An 18,573-nucleotide genomic window follows, 5' to 3' on the forward strand; every position below is an offset into this window, starting at 1 on the left:
ACATCATTTTGTGGTCGCTCTTGTGAGTATTTAGGAAAGTACAAAGCAGTTTCATCCGAATCAAGTTACATCGATAGGCTGATGGTGTCCTACAAAATGATCTTTGTTCGTTAAATTATACGTTTTCTTTGAAAAAGTGTTCTACTACGCTGAAACGGATTTCCAAAAATTCTTAATGCCATTCAGATTTACTTTACAAGTAAATGTAACATTTAATTAACACATCTTAAACACAAAATAGGTGAAATACAGTAAATTAAAGCATCTGCTCAAATTTTCCAACTCCTTCGTTGACACAAGTCCTGACTCTTTACTGCATTGATAAACGTACGTTACAGACAAGATATATTTTTATAATAAAGGTGTGGACGAATTGCACTATTAACTGTGTCAGCTAAGGGAAAGCGTGAAATAAAGTTGACGTCATGGCTCTTTTTTAACCCTTTTTCATTTTTTTTCACGCTAACCATAAGCAACCGTTTTAAGCGCTACAAATCGGTGAAATACAAGGGCGGTGAGATAAGGCGTAGAAATAATTATCGAATATCAAAAAAGGCCTTTACACACGAATTGCATACAATATTTTTTCTGCCATAAAAGTACAATGTTCAATGGTAATTTTCTATACTTACTAGTGCGCAAAGCATGCTTCTGTACGCACTAGTGCGTAAAGTAAGTTCAATTTTTCGTTAGAAGAAGCTATAACGTTTTTATTAATTCCCTTATAATACTTAATTATGTAATTCCTATGAGTGAAAAAAAAGTTACTTTACTCACGAGTTTCATACAAAATTTTTTCTACGTTTCGAAAAAATTTTTATTAATTTTTATTTTGTAATTGTAATGTTAAAAGTACGACAGTTAGCATTTTTAATTTGAAATGAAGAAGAAGTTATATTACTATTGGTATTTGAATTGGGAAAATTTCGAGTATTTACTGATGTCTACGTCGTTATTAACCATTAGAGTGCCTTTCAGTTTTGAATAAGTCGACCAAAGTGTTGAAGACTTCCACTTTCTGGATTTAGTTTCAAACTAAGTTAGTAACACTCTTTCTGTGAAGTTGTTTATGCCTTTTTGAGTACGCCACTACATAAAAGAATTTGATTTCTTTAAATACTGTTCCCTGTTAATATTAAAGGTGCACTTTGTGCAGTTATTAAATTTGTCAATTTTTCTCTTCGGCATACATAAGTGTTACCAAAAATTATTATTACTACATAAGTAGAAAAATAAAAAAATAATCGACTTGAACCTGGGCTCTTACCTTGGGAGTCTCGTACTGCAGCCACTACGCTACGGAAGCCTTAATATTAACTATTTCATATTCCCGAAGGGTTATATTTGCTATACGATTCTACTGTTTTAGTAAACTTCTAAATTAACTAAAATAAAAATGGATATTATGTTTTAATAAGGAATGTCTTTAAAAGATATTGTTTGGACGACATTCAATATAAATGAAGAACCATCTTTCCAAGTAATATTCATTAAACGATATTATTGAATCAACAATGAGATTCAACGAGATTTCCTTAATTAATACTTGAAATGCTACATACAATACTAATAAAATAATCAAAAAAAAAAACGTAACTTTTGAGATCCTCCATTGGTAAATCATTATGATATTACCAACTAGAAAAAGTAGTCGCTGAATCTAATGAGCTTTTCATAATCAATTCTAACTTCATCGAGTACAAACCATTTTCATTGTCTTCTTACATAAGGTGTACATAAAAAACATAGTCTCATGTTTGGTACTCTATCTCCTTTGCAAACGTAATAGTACCAGCAGTCCTTAGATTTTATAGAATGTCATTAACCTTTACAAGCGTTGGATGGTACTGGCTAATTATTTTTCTCCGTTAACGTTTTCTCGTTTTAGGTGTAGTTTTTGGGTTTGACGTTTTCTCCGGAATTTTCAAATTTACCCTCAAAAATGACTCATTTGACATGCAAACTTTTAATAACAGGTTTCTCTCATATTTCTATAACATTTAAAATCGAAAGAAGAAAATAGTATATTACACACCGAAGTGGAAGGAATTTCATTACTGTCGAAAGATTAGATATAGTTAATCAAGACGCGAAGCGTCGAGGTTAGCTATGGTCTCGAGTCAGGAATGAAACTTCCTACCGAGGTATGTATACTATTTTATTTACAACCATCATATTTCGATCAAAATCAATAAATCTTTGTTTTGTTCTGAACATACCTAAAATATTAAATTTAACAAAAGATTACCAGGCATTTTTCTCAGAATAATCAATCAGGTAACTATATTGTTACTGTTGCTACGAAGATGTATTGATATCTAGTTAGCCTAAACCAGTTCCATGCATAAACAAAATATTGCGTTACCATAGCAACGAACAATAACTTATTGGATGTGTCAGTGTAAAGTTTGACGTCAAAAAAGTGAACCAGAGTTACGCTATAAATTGAAAGAGAAAAGATGTCCACCGACATTGTAAAAATCGAAAATTGTTTGAATGTTGACCAAAAATGTGCAAGGGTAGAAGCATCGCGTTCGATGTGTGCTCGATTTGAAAACGATGTAGACTTCTTAAACCGAATTGTTACTATGGATGAGAATTAGGTACATTTCTACGATCCAGAAACGAAGCAATAATCGATGGAATAGCGACACTCTGGTTCTCCAAGACCTAAGAAGTTTCGTGTCCAAAAATATGCTGGAAAAATTCTTGCTTCAGTTTTTTAGGATTTCCATGGAGTAATCATGATCCAGTATGGGAACAATGCAATGGTTAATTTTTCCCAATAAATTGCTACTTTTTTGAATTTAGAGAACTCGAAAAGCTGTACAGGCCAAGCTCTAAGAAGAGCCGCCGCTACGTTACTAGTCAACAGCGGTGCAAACGTACTTCAATTAAAAAGGTTTGGAGGATGGAAATTTAGAGCTGTGGCAGAAGGTTATGTGGATAGCTCAGGGGAGCATAAAATCAAAACTGCCAATATGCTCTCTCAATGTACCATGTCTTCTGAAGCTGTTGCAAGTAGTTCACAAACTTTAGTCATTCAACAGCAAAGTAATTTATCGACTTAAGAGGTAACAGTTAATGACGCCAGCGCTGGTACGGATCTCAATATTTCTATAAACGTTTATGATAAATCAAATTTAACCATCAATTTCAGTAAGAAGTTTGTTGTATTTTAGTTTACTGTTGGTTTCTATTGTTTGCACTTTAAATAGGTATAATATTTGTCAATGTGTTATATTTTTAAATATAAAAAATAATCATCTAGAATTGATGAGACAAATTTCAACGATCACAATATTTTTAAGGGCGGTAAATGGAGGCGGGAAGTAAAGGTATGTAATACCACACTTCCTAACCTTTAAGGGCGCACTGACGTCATTACATGATAAGCTTGTAAACATTGGACATTTTGCACTTGAAAAGTTGTGCTTTGCTATTCTTACACAAATATTTATTTATTAATATATGATAATATTTTGATGATGCCAAAATAATGGCTGAACGCCAAAAAAATATCTCTATACCAATGCAAACCAAATTTTTCAGATTAGATCTCAAATAAAAGTGTAACATTTTTGAGAAGGAACAACAAATCATGATTCAACTAGTTATTAGCAAAACTGCTTTCATTTGGCATGTAAATCAATTTACTGGATACAATGTGATTAAAATCTGTCAAATATTCCGTGTCGATCGTTGAGTAAAAAATTTATTTGAAAATAATGCTAGGCTATCAATTATAACATTGCCAAACTAAAATAATGTTTTAAATTCATTATGTAATAGGTATACATCGGCACGTAATTGTATAGAATATTTCATTACAAACAACATTATACGCATTGCAATTTGTTGCAATTTTGTTGAAATATTACGTTTTTGTGAAACTAATGTGAAATTCTGTATTGTAATATTTATTTTACGTCAACTACAACATGATCGGTTTTTATTATAAATTGTTTAATTTTCGAATACGAATTAGCGAATTAATCAGCGGCTACACTATGAAAATCCCGTACAATGATAACTACAGTCGTATTTCACTTCGTGTTTTGGTAAACCAACAAATTCCACATTTTCACCGACCGAATATTCGAACGGATGTAATAAGCCAATTATTTATCGTTTTCGCCAAAATTGTTAAGATCGGTGAAATTTTTTGAGTATTTTGGCGATAAAAGATTTATGATGAATAAATAAAAGAAGTTGCAGCATCATAAATGATCATGGATAGAATGGATATTTTCACCTTAAAACAATTTTAAGGAAGATCGACTGGTAATTCATTAGAATAGTTTTAGATTATTTCAGAACAGTGTATCCACATTAATCTTAAATCTTCCTATTAAAAGTAGTTTTAAATCTCACTGTAGTATCTACTACGAGCATTTGAAAGGAACTATTCTCACCAGAAAATACCTAGCCCAGAGAAAGCCTCAGGCTTTTTATCTTTCGTCCTTATGTCTTTTCTTTTTTAGATTGAGCTTGGACAATGTGGTCTCTGAAATTTATTCAGGATACACTGGTATAAGAGCCTTACATTGACATCAAGGATAGAGTATTTATGAACACATTTTGTGGGTATGAATACTAAAACTGCTATCCGTATACTACTTTGATTCCGTTGGTGTCTAATTATTATTCGTAGCCAATAACTAAGTGAAGAATTGAGTAAATAGCTACTCATTATCTACTATAAAATCCTCTATCTTGTTAACTCATAGCGTATTGTAGAAGAATGCTTGCAGTAGCTAAACGTAGCACCACTGTGGATTTAGCTGGGATCATCCAGCACCTAGTTTTCCATCCGTAGTATTAATCTAGAAATCAGTATTTGGAAATTTAACAAATGAGAGCTCATCTCAACTTACCTAATAGATTAGGAGTGATTATTGTGGCTAGAGTACTGATTAAGTACGATAAATAGTTATCAACAAATGCAAAAAAATTACATAAATGTAATAATTACTGAATTTTATGCCTTAATGCCATAAAATTAATGTAGTACCTAATAATTGTGAGAATTTAATTTCTTTATATAGAAGCATTATATTATATTACCTATGCAGTTATAGGCATAATAAGGGAGTGTAATATCGATGGAAGTATCATTAATAAATCAAAACATGTAATAGCATATGCTGATAATTTAATTCTTTTAGCAATGGACCGAAAGATTCTAGAGAACACATTAGAAAAAATTGTAAGAGAGGCAGGAAAAAGAGGATTAAAAATAAATCAGAAAAAGACAAAAAATATGGAAATCAAAAGAAAGAAGAAAGTTCACAAACAAGAAACAGTAAAAATAAATGATCTCATATTCCAAGTAATCGATACCTTTAAGTGCTTAGGAACAATGATAAGTAACAAAAATGACACAAAAAATGAGATAAGACACAGAATTTATGCATATAATAAGAAAAAAATTATAATGCAGAGCAAGAGAATTAGCCGAGCAACCAAATTAAGGGTCTATAAGACTGCCGTAAAATCAGAAGTTACATACGCCGCTGAAACTATGAGACTAACAAATACGGATGAAGAACAACTAAGGATATATGAGAGGACAATAATTAAGAAAATTCATGGGCCAGAGAAAGCTGGAAATAATGAGAATAGAAAACTAATGAACTATTAAATCAAGAATAATATTTTAGAATATGAGAATATACAAGGATGTATTGATATCTAGTTAGCATAGATCAGTTCCATGCATAAACAAAATATTGCGCTACCATAGCAACGAACAATAACTTATTAGAAGTGTCAGTGTAAAGTTTGACGTCAAAAAAGTGAACCAGAGTTACGCTATAAATTAAAAGAGAAAAGATGTCCACCGAAATTGTGAAAATCGAAAAATTGGAGTATCGAGCCATCATCAAGTACCTGTATTTAAAAGGGTTAAGAGGTAAGAAGATTTACGAAGATATGCTTAATACCCTTGGTGATCAATGTCCTTCGTATGCGACCGTGAAAAATTGGACCGCAAGCTTCAAAAGAGGTAAATTTTCCATTGAAGATGATGACCCATCGGGAAGGCCAGTTTCAGTGTCAGTCAGTCCCCGAAAATATCGATGCAGTTCATGACAGGATTTTATCAGACCGTCGAATTGGGCTAAAACAGATATCTTAAGCACTGAATATTTCCTACGAAAGCGTTCATCATATAGTTCACGTCAATTTGGACATGAGAAAAATTGTTGCAAAATGGATCCCCAGATGCTGGAATGTTGACCAAAAGCGTGCAAGGGTAGAAGCATCGCGTTCGATCTGTTCTCGATTTGAGAACGATGTAGACTTCTTAAACCTAATTGTTACTATGAATGAGACTTGGGTACATTTCTACGAAACAAAGCAACAATCGATGGAATGGCGACACTCTGGTTCTCCAAGACCTAAGAAATTTCGTGTCCAAAAATCATGATTGATTTTTTGGATAAGAGTAGAACAATAACTGGAGGTTACTATTCGATATTACTGACCACTCTACGGGAAAAAAATTAGAGAGAAAGGACGCGGAAAGCTATCCAAAGGTGTTTTGTTTTTGCAGGACAACACCCCTGAACACAAATCTCATGTTGCCATGCAAAAAATTCATGATTTATGGTTTGAATTACTAGAACACCCCCCTTATTTACCAGATTTTGCTCCTTCCGACTTTTATCTCTTTTCTCAACTGAAAAAAAGTTTGAAAGGTCGTAAATTTTCTTCCAACGAGGAGGTAATAAAAGCTGTGGAGGTCTGGTTTGCAGAGCAAGAAAAAAAATTTTTTTAAAGGTCTAGAGGCGTTGCAGGTTCGCTGCAATAAATTATTCAATTAAGAGAAGAATATGTTGAGTAATAAAATATTTTGACAATGAAATTTTGTTTGGTTCTATAGTAGGCTAAGAATTTTTCAATATATCCTTGTAGTAAACACAAAGCAAAACGAATACAATGTTATGTACACATCAAAAGATTGGAAAAACTGCAGGGTATAAGGAAAATTACAGAATGGAGACCTAACTAAAAAATAGATGGGAAGATCAGATTGTGCAATGGGGAACAATAGTCGAGGCTTCAAAAATATGTGAAAAGCTATAATTGAATAGGGACCACCCACAAAAAATACAGAGTCAAAGGAGCTTAATTTGAACGGTTACAATTCTCAATAGAATGTATGGCCTTTTATATATATATATATATAGAAGCACTACAAACCATATGGGACTACATGGACCTCTACTATTTGTGTAATAAGTCAACCTGGTATCCGATCTGTTTGGTTATAAAAGTATGAAGACCCCTTCAAATAGTCAGTTTCTTTATAGCTTCTACACAACCCATTCTATAGGATCATATAGGACAAATAATATTAGCAGCTATAGTGCAGTAACAAATCCTATTCGCCAAGACTAAGACAAATCTTTTTCAACAAGTTTTAAGCCAATAAAATATTATGAAAATATGACATACGACAACCATGAGCTTTAATTAGTTGGTGACATTTGTGACATAATGTTTAAAAAACTGAATGTAGGTGTAGCAATAGCAGTAAAGAATGTGTTCATTAACCATGAACGTAGTTAAATACAGTTTAATGAGAAATGTAATCAATTATCCTTTTTTTATTTACTCAGTAATATATATGGCATCATATTTGTTTAGCAAGTCGAAATTATTATAGAGATATTTCTCAGTGTATATTCCTTGAGGTGATTCAACGAAATAAAACATGATACATTATTATTCGATCCATTTTTTTATAAATTAAAAATCACTCTCGATTGAATCGTCTCAGATTCTCCATTATTTATTATTACGAATTCCACATCATGAAGATATTTAGTTCTTCGAGGTATGATATCATTACTTGTTTCGTTTCTTATTTTCAAACCTGGAAAAATAACATATACATTTCTCCGTATTTTATGCCTAAAATTTAATGTGATGATCTATCTTCCTATAAAAAATATTAATCACAGAAGCTCTTCCAACAAATTTCACACATTTGGTTTTTTTTCTCTATTATCTCTTAAATTATTTGCTTTTACAAAAGAGGAAAATTGCCTACTTTTTTTATGTCAACATATAAACAACACAATATGCAAAACTACGCCAATGAACCAAATGCTTCTAAATTATTATTTCTCTAAGTATTTTACAATTAAAGGATAGTAAAAGTTGAAAAATAACTTTTGAACGTTATATCTTTAATTAAATTTAATTTTGGCTTAAGAATATTGAATAATCTCAACTGTTATGTTCTAATTGTTTTCAGTAGCAACCGAAGTGGTTGAGTCGGGTCTCAGTCGAAAGATATTTTTAAAGAATTTGTTATTTTTGCTATTTATATTTTGAATTTTCATGAAAACTCTTGAACATTCTATGGTAGAAGACTGTCCACAAATATCGCGACACTGAAATTGCTATCCCACTAATATAAAAGTTCGTGGGTATTGTGAGCGAAAGTTATGGTGTAATTTGTATCTTGAGACTACAATATGTTTCGTGAAAATGTGCACTTTGGAATAATTACTTCGCCTGAAATGGGGTAAAATTTAGTTTAACATAGACTGCTGTAAATTTATTTTTGACAATACTGAATGCACTTTCATCGTAATAACAGTTTATGAAGTGTAAAAACTGACTTGTTTCGACACACTGTTTGTATTACCACCATATTGTAATGAAAAGCTTCTTTAACTCATGAATATTTTATAGACGAAGTAGGTAATGGTGTGTCAGCTCTCAGTATAATATAGCCAAGCTCTATAACTAACTATATTTTAGAGTAGAGTTATTGTAAATAAATATTAGGAATCTATAAAGAAGCTAATTTCATAATATTACAGACCAAGACATTATTCACACTGTTTTTTAAACATAGACTGAAACAGAACTATAAAGCATAATCTATACTATACTAAGTATAGAAAATAATGAATAGAAGAATCTAGACTGATTTTCGAAAACTGCCTTACGAAGTTTAATAGTAACTTCTATTTTTAGAAAATATATTTTAACAAAAAAACTAAATAATTTTTAAAATATGTTTTTTTGGAATTATTCTTCAACTTTACTCTACATAACATTGGAAAAAATATCTATAGGTAGTGACTTCTTTTTGAAAATAGGTACCGTTATGTAAGTTTCAATATTCGTTCTAACCCGAGAATAAAAGTCCGGGTTACACAAAAGATCAATAGGTCAGTCGATAGGTTATAGTTAGGTTAGGGGTTGGCCTATAGACCTTCTGAACATTTTAAAGTCACTAAGCAAGCTATAAAGCTTTCCCAAGTGTTTATAACTCACACGTATAAGTGCTGAACTCTCAATGTAGACATGGTCTGCAGTTTCTTCTTCCTCCAAGGGCATTCCGGATCATCCGTTACATATATAATATGAAGATAGTGTCTTAAATAACCAGTTCCGGTTAAAACGGCAGTCACCAGCTAAATTTTGCACCTGTTTAAGTGTAGTAGCTGATTAGTCGAACAGGGATGAATTGGCTCCACCAAAAATGGATTCTGGACCATTTGATAGTTTAGATTATCTCAGTCTGGAAAGTGAATCGGCTTTGTCGTTGCCGTTCATCATGGAGTCATCCGTATACCAGGTAGCTCATTTATTTAGTTTTTATTATTAAGCTAGAGGCTCCATTTTGTTATTGCCTTTCAAAAGGAAGGGACAGTCACGACAACCTGCGTCCAGATTTTCGCATGTTTAGCGAAGTTGATTAACGGCCTTGACGTTCTAGTTCATTTAATCTGATCTAAATTGTATCATTGTTAGAAATACGGAGATATAAAAACCCTACAAAACAATGACTCTATCCCTCTATTGGTGAGAATATATCAACTAGGTCTGGGACTAGGACTAGGACTAGGAATATATTACTAGGACCATTCTGTTGATAATAGTCGTTCAAAAGCCACATATAACGTACAGTAGAAGCTGACTTATTACGATATTACATGTTTTGAATCGTTTTTTATTGAGTCGAATTTTGAATTATTACATAGGCTTTCTACAGAGACTTGAGTTGTGGCTGGTTATCCTAAAAAAGCGAAGTTATTATATTGATGAGCTATAAAAATGGAAAAAGGGGAAGAAAGCTCTAAAAACAGTGAAGATGGAAAGCTGCAATATATGGAAGAAGAGAAGATGACCACAGGGAATGTTGTGATTGAAAAATTTGAGAACGTGGTTTATTCAACCAGAAAGTGATTCGGTTTGTTTAGAATATTGATTTCATAACCTGTTTACTGCTCGGAATGGCTGTATGATAGCTTTTTTACTTTTTACAGAGTGCAATATTTTTACTTCAAATTCAGAGAAGATATTATCTTTTGAATATATAATAACTGAAAGTTGTGATGAACTAGTTAGCCTAGTCTTCCTCGTAACGCCAAAGCACTACTAAAATGTTCTTTACTAAAATGGTAATAATACTTTGTCATTCGCTAGATAAAACGGGGATGAAACATGAGGCTGAGTTCTAATCTTTTTCATTACACAAGTTCAAGGAAAATAACCCTACTTATGATTTATTGGTAATTTCAAGTATTAAAACGATATTTTTATGAAATTTTGTCAACTTCATATATATTTATTCTTGGCTTTAACACATTATCTGAAAATGAAATATTTTTGGGACGTTACCATTGTTTATGTAGCCATTCGCTACATTCGTCTGAGTTTTTTGATGAGTATGATAAGAATGGATGTACGATACGTCCAAGAAAATAATAAGTCGATGCTCTTCCAAGGTATTATTTTATTTCTCGTGAAAACAGTGTCCTCAATTCTTTAATGATATGATGCGCAATCAGTAGCTTGCGGTTAGTTTATATTTTGCTCCATAGGAAAACTACACTATGTATGATTCTACGTATACTGTCTCTACCACCTTTTGTTGTAAGCGTCTAGGAGTAGGCTCCGATTTTTCTTGCACATACCCCAATTTCGAATGATTTCTCACAAAACGCTATTATCAACATTAAATTTTTTTGATATTTCACATTTATTGTGTTTGATACAGATTGATAGAACTTCAACCTTTTCTATATTTCTGTCTTGTTTTTCACTAGGTCTTGGCTAATACCAACTGTGAGTGCAATCCTTTCCTGTCTTTTTAATAAAGGACATATAATGTCCAAAATATATATACATTATTAGAAATTTCACGAGTTTGTGAATTTAATATAATGCCAGTCATCAAATAGAGAAAATGTTATAAAAGATATTAGCACTTTGTAAAACCATAATCAGCTTACGAAGATAGATAAGGAACCCATCATTAAGGATTGTACAGTTGTTGTTGAGACCATTTTTTGTTTTTTCTTATTTTTGTAGCAATAAAATAGATACAAATAATAGAGTGAATAGTTTATTACAGTAAAATCATACTGCGGAATAACTTTTTAACTTTAAGCCATGGATATAAACAAATTCTTGGAAAATTCTAAAATTGAGACATACCAAGTTTTTTACCTGTGGTCTTCATTTATAATACTGTAATGTTTTTCGTATTTTTTTAAACTTTTCTTAATCGTAAGGTAAATTAATAAACACTGACTCTTACGTTCTTAATTTATTCACACACTATATACTATTTATCATAATTCACTTGAAAATATCACTTAAATTGATGTTGCCGTCTCTCTTTAACTGTTTGCCCTCTTTAGGTGCTAGGCTCTAATAGGATGTTTACCACAGTCACAGTTGCCACATACTTTATTGCTCACTACCCTTTTATTTAAGATTAATTGCAAACTTGCACAGTTTACAACTAACTACTGATGGTGAACTCTGCTAAAAGTACCTACCTGATGATTATAGAAAACATTTATGGAATTATATATAATACCATATTGATGTTCATTATTTTCTCAGTAATACTCATTTTAGTTATAAGTTTTCTTTAGGAATTCCAAAGGATTGATTTTAGAGTAATGTTGTTTATCAATACCTTTAAATGATTCACTGATTCTGAAAATTAAATATTGTGATGAGGACCTAGACAAGTTGATAACTATTCAGTTCACAGTGGAGTCTCCTATCTCTTTTTGTGGAGATAAGATTTTCGCTATTTGATGAGCGGCATTATATATTATGATTAACGAGTCATCTAAATTCCATATTAAAAATTATCTCACAGAATATACCTACCCCTGTTTTGCTAAATACTGCTCACTTGCGGCGTTCTGTTAATGCATAAATAGTACCTGCTACAGTTGTTTGCATATATGTCTGCGTTTCAGTGTGTAAATGAATTAGCGATAACGCGTGGTTTAATTTACTCCCGCACGACGCAAGATAAAACGTTAGTTAACATCAATAAATGAATTACAATGTGAAAGCATTACATTGGCATCAGAATTGGGTTTATATAGATAAGTACGTAAAAATAACAATAATTTCTTAATTTGAAATGTTACTGCAGGATCCAAAGTATCATAATTAAAAATGATGGTTTCGTCAATTTTTTATTGTATGTTCGATTATTTAACGTTTTTTTAAAAAGTATAACTGAAATCAAGCAAGTCATAATCTGATTTTATATACAGCGTATGCATTTTTGCGTGAATGGAAGGTATTTGTATAACAACGTATTTTAGGTAAATACTGGTATAATTGGGCAATTTTTCGCATCTGTTCAAAGATCTTTAAACGTTTTAAGTCGATATTCTATCGTGCTTCGCGATGATTAGTTCACTTTGGTAGATAATCCACATACTTTGTTGCATGCTATAGTTTGGTAGGGCTTTGACCTATAATGTATTGAAAGTAGCCATGATAAACAAGTTTTTATCTACTTCGTATTGTTAGTTAGTGATTTTAAGTTAAATGGAGATACCTACAAAGCTACCCTAATTGTTTCGTCAATATTTTCACTTATATCGAAAAAACATAATGCTGATTAGTATAGTTTTTCAATATTTCCATGAAATATTTTCTTTCAGATATTGATTATAATTTTTAGAATAATTTGTACCTGCTCTTATTATATTTTTGCCTTTATAATATGATACGATTATTTGTCATCATCTCACTAAGGCTACAGACTTACAGGAGGGCCTCGAACGCCATCCTTTCCAGTCTCTTCTAAGGGCCATCCAGTTTACTGCACCAATCTATATAGAACCTTCAGAAAGCGCGCCTCTCCATCTTAACCTTGGTCTCCCTTTATCACTACTGCCCGATGGTGTGGCCGTAAAATTATTTTTTGTGTGGACGCTGTTCTACATGTCCTACCCATCTAAACCTGCCAATCTTGATTGTTGTTATTATGTCTCTGTTTCTTGATGCTTCGTATAAGTGCTCAAAGTTATGTCTACGTCTTCAAACGTTATTTTCTTGGACAGCCCCGTGAATTTTTCTTCGTATCTTCCACTCGAAGATCGATAGTAACATTTCATTCGTTTTTGATAGGCTCCAGGTTTCTAATAGATTTGGATATTTGTACTTCTTGAGAGACTCGTTTTACGTAAGTATTTTGATCGAAATAATATCGATTGTTGTTTATTTCTAATCAACACATTAATTCGGTATTGGGTAGCGTTTATATTTAACTAACTTTTTTTTAGTTTTCATGTCAATTTTGTAATTAGTATACTTCTTACCCAACGCGACAACTGCCTACCTTCCAGACGCAAAAACAACACAAATAACAACACTCTGCATCAAAATCTATGACGAAATGAAAATAGATCTTCTTTAATACTTTCTTGTCCGAGAACCGGCCGCTGAAAAAGGCACATGATCGGTTAAAGGACATATATTATTGGAAAAGGAAGTACTCAAATAGACGAGAACAATGGTATAGGAGTTACAGTCCCCAGTCAGTCAATTGATTAGGCAACCATTTTTTTTGATTTTTTAAATTTTTATATAGTTGCTTAGCTTATTAGTTAAAGAATGATTTTGGTATCAAATGAAAGCTTGAACTTTCTAGTTTTATAAAAAAAATTATTGCCTAACCTCTGATGGGCAACCCGCACGCGGATTAATCGAATTACTTTATTCTACTCGTATATTTATTTTCACGCAAAGAGTATAATAAAGAATTATAACAACTGCTGTAAAGTTTTTTTATTAAGTTTTTGCAAATTTTATTGTCATTAATTAACAAAGACAGCCAAACGCAGAATAATTTTAAGAATAAAGGTCACATAACAAGCCTATCTAATATTCATACATAATTTGAAAATAAAAGTTATAACACATAATAAAGACATAATATATCAAAAATAACAAGTCATTTAAAAAAAATTTCTGTATATTTTCAGTCACAAATCAAGTCTAACTAATAATTTAAAAAAATGTAATAACATATAACAAAAACATATCTAAAATAACTAGACGCATTATAATAAAAACATAAAAAGGAAATGAAAATCATAATTGAAATTATATTTTTTTATGATATTCCGTGAAACATTCTACTAAACATAAGCCTGGCTGATCAGCACATGATGTGCAGTAATAAACCGTATCTCGTTTCTTTTCTTGATTTCCTTACATACACGTCACTTTTTTCTTAGAGTTTTTCCTTCTTCATTACTATGGATAAATTTCATTTCCCTCATTCTGCTGTTAAAAGTTCATCCAACACAGTCAACCGAAGCCATAATATGATAGTTTTTACCGCTGTATTTATTGAAGAGGATATATAAATTTTGTAGTAGAAGAAGAAATATATGTATCCCAAGTTTCTTATACCAGCACAATGTTTTACGCTGAGCGGGATAATATGACATCAATTGGTCCTTTCCATTCACTCCATCCATACGCTCATATTTTACGATAGACAATGGCTTCTCCTATTCCTATCCTTTCTTATTTTGTACCTATACCATTTCATTTTTGAACTCTGTAGATATTTAGATGACGTCTCTTTTGTTCCACTTATCAATCATGATGCCATCCAAGTACTGCGCTTTATATTGACTTTTTCCTAACTTAGCTTTAACAACATCTTATGGCGCTCTTTTTCTAGTGGCACGTAGAGTACCTGTACAGAAAGTTCTTTGTTGCAGTGAAGTTATAACCAATTAGAAAGAATTATAGAAGTCGTCCATATATATTGAATGGCCATAAAAAGGTTTTCCACGTAATAATTCCAAAACTACCTTTTAGGAATGCCCTTTTCCTCCTATCGCATCAAGCTGGCCAGTATATACCAGCATAGTGCGAGTATGAAAGGTTATTCCAATAAATTGAAGTACTTCATTTATTGTAATATCTTTCTATTCGGTAATTCTCGATCGGGAAAACGTCTCTGTATTTAAAAAGGTTAATTCTGCGTAGCGATTTGTTTCCAGCTCTTTTTTGTATAGAAACTCTCCATCTAGGAGCATTTTGAAATAATCGTATGGCTCTGCACTTTCCGGTGGATCTACTAATAATTTATTGTCCTTTACAAATGGTATGTTGCTCATTTTATCACAAGTTGCCCACCAAGAACGATTTGTAGCAGAATTATCTTCAATCAGACCTTCTACTTCCGAGGAATCCGCTAGAAATACTAAACTTCGTCATCTTCATCACAGTCGGAATTTTGCAAATAATACATAATTTATTTTTCTGTAAGATTACTGGGATTCTTTACAGTCATTTTTCTGTGCCGTTTTACAGAAAAAGAGCCAGATGGACACATATTTATGTCTTTCATTATGAAGACGCCCACAAGCAAGAAACATTCTAAATTTTAAAAACGGTAATGAAATTTAAGCATTCCTAAGCCTCGTACTATGCGCGTAAGCAAATACAACCGCCCCCCTACTGAATACATACTTGGTTAAGTCTTCCCTGGTGAAGTGGCACCACGTCTGGTTAACTCACAAATACATAATTTCTATCATGAGGATTCATACTCGACCACTAAATAATCAAACACCTGCGATGCTAAATCTGAGTGTGGGGCCAAGACGCAATAAACCCCAGCTCTGTACCCAAGCAGATTTAAATGATTTTGGGATTTAAGCCTATTGAAAGAGGAATCTGAAGCACTAGGCTCAAAACTGAAATCAAAAAATCTCTTAGTACCAGGTACATTATTTTGATGGTATAGCTTTAGCTAATATTTCTGATCTAATGAAATATTCTGCAATCACTTACGACGTCTGAGTGGAGACTTTTTATTAATTTCTCTCAAACAGTTTTTCTACATAATGGCAATGAATACGCCTCCACTTCAGTTACCTATTATATTTAATTAGAGGGAACATATAAAAATGTATGAATTTTATCGGACAACATAAAATATACGGAGCACCAATAGCTTGTGTATGGCGATTTAAAAACTATATGCCTTCTGCTTGGTAAACAGCTCGGATATAAAGCTCGGATTCACGGTACAATTTCTGATCGCTTTATAAGAAGGAGGCACCTGCTTTAAATGTCTTTGGAAAAAATTCACTGATAAAATCAGGACGGGAATTTTCATGGGTCCAAAAACCCAAATTTTGATGGAAGAAAACATAGCATAGGATGAGCACCAAAAAAAGTTGTGCGAGATTTTCTAGGCAGCAATTGAGATCCTGAGTATAAAAACCTAGTAGGCATAAGGCCATTATGAAAATTTTGGATGCAACATGCAAATTGAGGATTATATTGAATAGCAAGGAGAACGGTTCTACCAAGACATAAAAAAATGGGAAAACGGTACAACGGTAGGTGGAATAAAAATATGAAAGCTGACTACTGCTGAAATCTCAAGGGGGATTACCAAAACACTTTATTTCTAAACAAGGAAAATTTTCAAAAACTTAACTTTTTTTTATTCAAACCTAAATTTACATTATTTTTTCTTTTAACACTGGCGAAAGTTGGTAGGCTCAAGAATTTAGATCCTATGTGAAATTTGATTATCTAGAAATTAACTAATGGTAATTTTGATATCCGTCTGAAATTTCGTCATAATTGAATCAGTAATACCGTACCATGTGCATTTTTGTAACAAAGCAAAATGTTTTATTTAAAGTTCAACAACCGTCCAAAATTTGTTTGCGACGAATAAGAATAGAAAAAGTATTAGCGTTTGTGTTTACCTACACTCAATAAAAATAGTAATGTAACGTAATTAGGATCATCATAATTAATATTATTATCATAATTATAATTATTGTCAATAATTAGTTAATCATACACAGTTGTTTTGTTATTTGTTATTTGAAAATAAAACATAAAAATTGTTTTACAAAAAATCCTACCTAATGAACGAAACAATCGGATAGTCCGCTACCCAAATGTTCCTCTTCAAATTTTATGAAATAATTTCATCGCGTTACTAGTCCATCCTCTACCCCTTGAAACTATCTGTTCCTTCCCAGCCTCGTTGACAATAATGATTTCTTTCTACCTTAACCTTCTAAAAACCCACATACTTCTTCTATACAATCTAAAATCAGTCCATATGATTTTTGAATCATTATTCAACTATTCACTATTCACTATTAAACAACGAAAAGTATATTATTTGGGACAAATCCTGCGAGGACCAAGATATTCAACTCTCAAGCTCATATTGACGGGAATGATCGACGGAAGGAGAGGACCAGAGCGTAAACAACATTCCTGGCTACAGAATATAAGAGACTGTGTGGCATTCAGAGTGCGGTAACAATTATTCGTCATGTAGAAGATGGGTGCCTTCAGATAATAGGTTAGAAGTTTTGGAGAAGAGAACACCTACACGCTGCAAAGAGTATGGTACTTGAAGAAGAATACAACTTTTATTAAGTCTTTTACATTAAATACGTAACTTCATATTCGCTAAGTTCTTAATTATAGTGTGAATTAGTAGTTAATTCATCATCGTTACAAAATAAGTGAGTGAATCATAAAGCTCTATAGCCGACACCTTCACCACATATATTATAAAATAAAATGAAAAGAACACTCAAAGTTGTGGCATAATCAATAACCGGCAAGTACCATCATGGTACTTCCATCTTTCAAAAATAATCTTTTCAGTTGACAAATTAGAATACAACCTTTCTTTTATGCTGCTTGGTGATAACTACAATATTTCATTATTTATTTCCAATTTGATATATGTGAAAAATTAAATGCAATATTGTAAAATTTGCTTATAATCTAGAGAATACTCCCGTTATATAATTCTTTGATACAACAAATATGGACATGAACAGAGCAGAAAATCACAAAAAGTCGCCACCTCTTGGAGTCGTAGAGAAGAAATTTCCAGTAAGTATACAATACAGTATATAAGTATAAGGTAGTAAATATATAAATACGAGGTTTGCTACTTAAATTTTGAGATATGGCAGCACTGACGTGAATATGCTAAATATGGTAGAAGTTGTCGGAACGTATCATACAATTGCTGTTTAAATTATTTACAGATACTAGAATCATTAATCTTGGTCAAAAAATAGAATTAAATCGCAAATATTTTCTAGCGATGATTTTCTATGAGTTTCGATGTGGATTGAACCAACAGCAGTGTGCCGATCAACTCGCTTTAACTTTAGGTAATGAAGTACCATCTCGAGCCACCGTGTTTCACTGGTTTTCCAGTGGTAGTACTTCGATGAGTACAAAATCGGCTGTTGTGCC

The sequence above is a fragment of the Diorhabda carinulata genome, chromosome 9 (assembly GCF_026250575.1).
Source record: "Diorhabda carinulata isolate Delta chromosome 9, icDioCari1.1, whole genome shotgun sequence".
NCBI lineage: Eukaryota > Metazoa > Arthropoda > Insecta > Coleoptera > Chrysomelidae > Diorhabda > Diorhabda carinulata.